This window comes from Triticum aestivum, chromosome 1B (genome assembly GCF_018294505.1).
Source record: "Triticum aestivum cultivar Chinese Spring chromosome 1B, IWGSC CS RefSeq v2.1, whole genome shotgun sequence".
Classification (NCBI taxonomy): domain Eukaryota; kingdom Viridiplantae; phylum Streptophyta; class Magnoliopsida; order Poales; family Poaceae; genus Triticum; species Triticum aestivum.
The window spans coordinates 260,685,361-260,692,502 of NC_057795.1; the positions used below are offsets into that span (position 1 = coordinate 260,685,361).

At 47.7% G+C, this 7,142-nt stretch overlaps 1 long non-coding RNA gene across 1 annotated transcript; it reads left to right on the forward strand.

The window, feature by feature from the left end:
• Positions 1-5,826: 5,826 nt before the first annotated feature.
• On the forward strand, positions 5,827-6,927 carry LOC123089977 (uncharacterized). The gene is made up of 3 exons (XR_006442414.1): positions 5,827-6,074; positions 6,533-6,630; positions 6,835-6,927. It is a non-coding gene; the product is annotated as an uncharacterized lncRNA (long non-coding RNA).
• The last annotated feature ends 215 nt before the right edge of the window (positions 6,928-7,142 follow it).

Genomic DNA, 7,142 nt, shown 5'->3' on the forward strand with positions numbered 1-7,142 from the left:
GAGGGTGCCACTCGCGGCACGCCCGACTGAACACGCCTCCGTGCCGCATTCAAACGCCTCCATGAAACCCGCCCATGTGGAAGCCGAGAAACCCACTCTGGACACACGTCCGTTCATGACCGGGTCGGCCTTAAATGCAACGCCGGCCGAGCTCCTCCCGTCCGCCGTCTATTTAATCTCCTATTTAAACGAGGCCAAACACCGGCCAAGAATCGCACACCTCCGCCGCTCCCCTATCTCCTCCACCATTTTGTCCACTCTTACAATGGCTTACAAAGAGTAGTTATTCTGCATCCAAGCCGGCTGGGTAGCCCGCCGGATACGAGCTATGCAGCTCGCTGATCCACCTCCCTCCCCTCGCCCGATGGAGCCAGTTGCCGCCCCAAGCCGGCGCGCGGTTCAGCAACTCGCCGCTCCAGGCCAGCTCGACGAGGAGCGGCGCATGGGCGTCGTTGCTGCCATCCACGCCACCGCCTAGTACCGCATCTCCCGTTTCTGTGGCCGAGACTCCCATGACGGCGGCCGCGCCATGCAAGCAGCGACAAAAGCCGGGTGCGCGGAGAGCGACAAGGCGATGGCCAGCGCCTCCGCGTCCGCTGCCATCATCGAGGAGAAGTAGAACACGGGAGGCCACTGCCGCTTGGGTCCCATGAAGGCCACCGCGGAGGCGACGCCGGCGTACATAACAGGTGTCTTGCCGGATCCTTTTGTTGCGAGTACCTTCGTCGACCCCGCATGGGCTCCATGGAAGAGGTCAATGTTAGGATGAACTCGAGCCGGTGCCGGCCATGGCGAAGTAGTGGCCGGTGATGAACTCGAACCGGTGCCGACTACCATTATCTTCGGCACCAGCCAATGATATCAGTTGGGCAGTGGGGAAGCGAGTCGTCCTTTGCACTGAAGCATCTACCTCCGGGGCTCCCGGCAGTCCGGTGATCGTGCTGCCGGACATGAGGAACACAAATCGATCGGCGGGCGACCATTTAGGCCATGTATTATATACCTGTGTTGTCCAGAACTAGCACCGCGTAGTTCATTTGAATGTAATGAAATCCGTCATGTTTGTGTGAAAATCCGGTATTTTATATGATTTTCGTCGTTGTTTATATGAAATATCAGTTTGTTTACGTGTTTGCGTGAATTTCGTCCGGTTGGTTGAGTTGATGTCATAATGTGTGCGGCTACGATTGGATGGCATAATTTGTGGGTCGCCGGTCGGTCTGCGGGTGGCTCGGGCGGCATTGTGGGACAAAAAAACACAGCTCGTGCGAGCTCATCTCCAACGTGCGCAATGGAGGATGCATGACAGCATGAGCACCCGAGCCGTTCCTCGTTCATCGGTGGCAAAGGCACCGGTGGACAAAAGGGTCGCAAATATTTTGGCTACCCCGGGCAAGATCCAAACAGCCCCTCCCAACAGATTCAAATCCCTCGTTCGCCGTGGAATTTTGCCATGTGTTGTTTTCATGGACTAGCAAGATGCCCGTGCATTGCACGGAACATCAAGATGCATTTTTTACAAACTCCAGCATGCATGCAAGGGATAATTAATGTCCTCCTTTGCTAGTACCACGAGGCAAACACCATTAATATTGCATCGATTATTGTTAGTGGCCTTGTATATCTGCAAATTGTAATTTTGATAGTGGCCCCTTGTATACAAAAATGGAGGGAGAAATACGAGAGATAAGGTGAGGAGGAGTGGGGGGTGGTGCCGTGGTGGTGACTGGTGGTCGGACTGGGCGGAGGCATGGAGATGGACGGCGCATTATGTCTAGGTTTGTATCTCTCTCACACACACCCACGTAGGTGGGGGACGTGCACGAAGAGAAGAGGTGCACGCACGGCGCACGTACTCTCGTCTCTTTCCCAACCACTCCCGCGTGGGTACATGGTGGAGCTCATTTCTGTACCAAAAAGGCAGCCCACGTGGTAATTTGGCATGTGTACTGGTTGTCCACTTGGTGGAGGGAGGATCGTCTACCACGGGTGAACAAACAAATTGCGACTTGACGCGTTATGTTAAATTAAAAAAAGAGGCAAACCATGTGGGGCCTACCTTAGAGGCAAGGCTCTATACACTGGAGTACCTTTGATATGTCCCGTCAACTTGCAGAACGAGGAGAAACTTGCTTAGTACGTCGTCTCCCCCGCCCATGGGCGCGGTGGCTCGCAGGATGAGGTGAAGCTGGAGTACTACTGTACGCCTTTACGCCCGCTCCCTCGCCCACGCGCGCGGTGGCTCGCAACACGAGGAGAAAATTTTACTACTCCCTCCGTTTACTCCTCGTCCCTACTACGTACTTTGGTTAGTACTCCCTCTATTTACTTATAAAAGGCCACTATAAAAAATACATTTTGCATCTATACAAGGCCACAAATAGTAATCGAGACAAAAGTTACTACTCCCTCCTTTCCAGTTTATGGTCAATTTCAAAATCTCTCCAACCAAGGTAGATGGTGAGTGGTCGAATTAATTTCGTAGTTTGCACAGTACGCTCGTTTTTCTCAAGAAGTTATGTTTACCGAGGCATTAATTAGAACGAATGCATGAATGACCACTAAATATCCATGAACTTGTACATGCATTGGTTAGTTTCCTCTTGACACTGCTTGCGTCGGGTGATGTAATGCTCCTCGAAATACAACATGTAATGGTACTACTACTAGTATAGTACTAGAATTGAGACTTATCAAACGGAAAAACGAATGTTTTTAGATGAGCCATATAAACCCTAGTGGGTACGTACTCCGTAAAAACAGATTTTTCCAAAACTAAGTCGCTCCCTTTCGTGAATTCTGTAGTATAGTTCTCCGTTAATGCTCCCTTTCATGAATTCTGTACTTCCTGTCGCCGACATGTGGGACATATAGCAACCGGGTCAATGTGTCAAGCACCAAATAACAGTGCAGAACAACAGGGGGACGCACCCCACTCGTACCGGCCCAGTGTTAGTAATGAGCAATGAGACGTCAAATCACAATGCCGCACCTTCCCAAACAGACGAAGCAACCATTATTTCACACTTCGGTTCGACATCATCTCAAACCACGTACTAGTATTGCTTCTGCCTCAAGAGGAACACGCGCATCGCCTTGGTACATCATGACACGTGGGACCGCATGACAGGCCATGCTCCCCCGCCGATCGCTGTAAAATCACCTCATTTTTACTATACTTCCTCCGGATCGGTTTACTACATGGCATGCACGTCGTTCTAGGTTGAGAATTTAACTGGCTATATATATATGTGATGAACAGTACGCTAGCCTTTTAAAAAATGTATACTTTTGTATGGTAGTACTCCACTATCGATGGATTGAGCCATGGAGCAAAAATTGAAATTTTAAAAAAAGGTGGTACATATAGAGAGCGCTCGTCGCCAAATTATGCATATAGTACTATTAAAAAAGCTAGTACGTGCTTAATTGGGGTGCTAAATTCTATTAATGAAATACTAGTACTAGTATGTACATACTAAAGAGTTAAAGTAACGAGAAGAAACATAACATAGTTCTGCTGGGAGCTCAGCACAACACACCCCTCAAATTAAACTAAGCACACCTGAAATTAAACTATGCAACTAATCCGATAGATACTGCATTAGAAGTTTAGAACCGCCATGAGCAACAACACTGCCACCTTACTCGGAGTCCTCGTCCACGTCTTCGACTTTGTCCTTGTCCCTCTTCCTCTTGGCCGATACTTCTTTGCTTGAACCGCCAACTTGACTGTTGCTCTTCATCCAACCCTTGTAGATATTGAAACAAAGGTAGCCATCCATTGCAGCGTAGTGGATGTGGTCTATATCTAGTACATTCCGCTGCCATGCATGCCGATGAAACGTGTAATGAGGTTTCTCCAGTTTGCGGTATGAAGGATGAACCATGGCTCCTGCCAGGGTCAGCATTGAGGGCTGACGAGAGGGCACCAGCCGATTCTTCTAGAGGTCGAAGGGGTTGCCTACAAAGAGGCCTATCCGACGCAGGACTTCTTTGTCGTTCTTAAAATCTAAAGTAACGAATTTGACTGTTTTGTCCTCGAGGAAGTTCTTAAAATCCTGGCACTCAACGTCGGCATGGCATATGTGGTAGACCAAGCAAACGTTATGTATGCAAACCTGGATCACGGCGGGCTTCTTCCTCTCTTCGTCCTTTAGATCCTTCTCTCGTCCCATGACTGTGGTGTACTCAACATCTAGCCCAGCGACCCACTCATCATGTGAGTTTTCAAACATGCGTCTGAAGCGCGAAAGGCATCCTTTCACCGTCGCGGAAGTACGGGTGTAGATGACGTCGAACTCATCACCGGTGATGGTTCTAACCTTGTACTCACCGCCGATCGGGGAGATTTGGGACGCCATGGATTTGGGAGAAGGGTTAGGATTAGTGGAACTGCCGTAATGTGAATGGACGGGACGACTAGGAGCTAACCGCCGTAGTATTAAAGGACGTGCGGGAAAGAGTAGGAGCGAACTGCCAGCGTGCGAACGGCAGGGTAGTGGCTTTCCATTCTCCCATGATACGGGCTTCCGAGAGCCCTTGGATCTAAGATCGAACGGTTGCATGGCGTGATTCTAGACCTATGGGTGAATATCCTATCCTGGATGGTTATTCTTAAAATTTTCAGCAACTTAGCATGCGACCGTTTGATCTCAGATCCAAGGGCTGCCAGCAACCCGTATCATGGTCGCGCCTACCACGACTGTCACGTTGCTCGCGTGGTCGCGCCCTTGGAGATTTAACACGGTGTGTTAGGCTATCTGATGTTGGTATGTCATACATAGTCATCACTTAATCACTCATACTACAACAAGGTTGGCTATAAGTGTATTTTTTACTCCTCTCTATCTCTTTCTTCGTACTCCCTCCGTCCCATAATATAAGAACGTTTTTGACACTAGCTAGTGTAGTGTCAAAAACGTTCTTATATAATGGGACACAGGGAGTACTAGTATTTTTTGCAATTCCCAAGGAGTGACCTCTTCCAATGAAATGTTGTTGCTAAGTTTGCTTCATTTAATCTACTACCACTATAAAAGGAAGAGAGGGGCAGATCCAAACAATCAAGCCCATCCATCATCAAGATCTAATGGCCCTTAATCTAAGCTACTAACAAGCCATTGATCGATAACCCAGGCCCGCTGTTAAAAAAAGGAAAGTCAGTCGCACGACCCGCACGACCTGCACGACCACCCTCTTCGCACGACTCTCGCCCATGCGCGCACGACCTCCCCTCCTCCTCCCGCGCTGTTCGCCGCCCCGCAAACTCCGGCAGACGTTAGCCGCCCTTCGCCGCAGGAGCCGTCATAGGAGCAGCTCGCATCTGGAGCCGCCGCCCGCGGGATCCGCTCGCCACTGCAGCCGCCGCCCGCGGGAGCCGGAGCCGCCCCGCCCCTGGATCCGCTCGCCGCTGGTCGCCGACGGAGCTGCCCCGCCCCTGGATCCGCTCGCCGCCGGAGCCGCCCGTCGCTCTCCCACTCAGCTTGGCCTCTCGTAAGTTGAAAAATTTGATTGTACCAATGATTATACTAATGGATTTGACTGATCTGCAACTTACTATAGGAGTTGCAGCCTACTGCTTGCAATCACTGAAAAAGAAATTGCTTTGCCAGAGCGTGCATGGATGTGCAGGGTGTAGTGTTGCCGTTTGATTCAGAGTGGAGAATGTATGGAGCTCCCAAGTCTGACCCCTCTACCAGTAATCCTTTCCACCGATTCACTTGAGGTATTACATACTCTTTTGCATGCATGCCACCCTTTACTCTGGATGTTTCTGAGAAATGGATTTCAGCTAACATGAGTACCTGCAACTTGCAGGTGTTAAAGTTAACAATAACTAGGATGCACTCAGAATACTCATGTATTTGTTTCCCATATTATTATCAATCCAAGGATCAAAGATTGTTTCCCATATTATTATCAATCCAAGGATCGAAGAAGAAAAAAAGGGACATGGCAAAATTGACTTTAGAGAGCTGGACCAGGATCTACAAAAATGATCACACTTAGGGCAGAATAATGATGAAGCCCCGTGCTTTTTTAATCCAGAGGTCACTTCTGACCTGGCTAAGGTAGGAAACATTAATCATATTTTCATTTTTTGTATATATTTCGTTGATTGCTGGAGGTAAGGCAAAGAGTTATTGTAGACATGAAATTTGTGAAGTTTGTAATGACTAGATTTCAGCAACAGTCATGGTTACAAAATTTCATCTTGGTCACTTCATATGCTTAACTTTTTTTTAGATAATGGAAGATTGTTTTTCCGTCCTCTGCATCGTTCCACCTGAACATGTTTTTGCTTTTGCCTGATCTTGGATCCTACTAATTTGTTATACAACCTTGTTTCTCTTGTGCTAACTCTTCATATCAAAATCCTTTTACGTACTATGCAGTTATGCTTTATCTGCACTGTAACCCAACCTGTCTTCCTTCCAGTTACAGCTGCTATCTCTGTTTGTCTCGTGCATATTTTGAAGTACAGTTTTTTGGTTGATTACAACTATGTACCATTCTTTCACTATTTCAGAGAAGATCAGAAGAACATTTAGGGATACGATGGAAGGGAGTTAGTTCCCTATCTGAAACTGTTTAACGTCCTCTATCTCATCAGACTAATAAACAAAGGTATGACTCGTATTTCTAAGAAACGGAGGCCCATGTGGGACACAAGATAAATTTCTCCTGCTATTGTTGAGATCAATGAAGATGGGTCTCCCTGAGTACACAGATAATCGCCGTAAAAATTGCTCTCCAGCCTCTGCTCCTCCATCGAACTATTAACATGCCCCGTTTATTTATTTTCCCATAATATGTCTCATCTACTTGCAGCCATGGAATATTCGCATATCTTCACTACAAAATGTGACCAAGATGGAAGAGGCCCTCCTACAAACTTTGCTGCATGTATTTGTTGCTTGTAAGGCAACTGCCCAACTAGCATTTATAATTCTTGTGGATTTACATGGTGTGCATGAAATTTCTCTTACATGCAAACTTGTATACTTGGAAATCAGGGTTCTATGCATTACTAACCAGAATCCGGGGATTTTGTTTTGTTGTGAACACAATCAAATCAATTAGTTTTCCAATGTTTACCCTTGGTTTTTATCTGGCACTATTTCTTCTGACATTTAGGC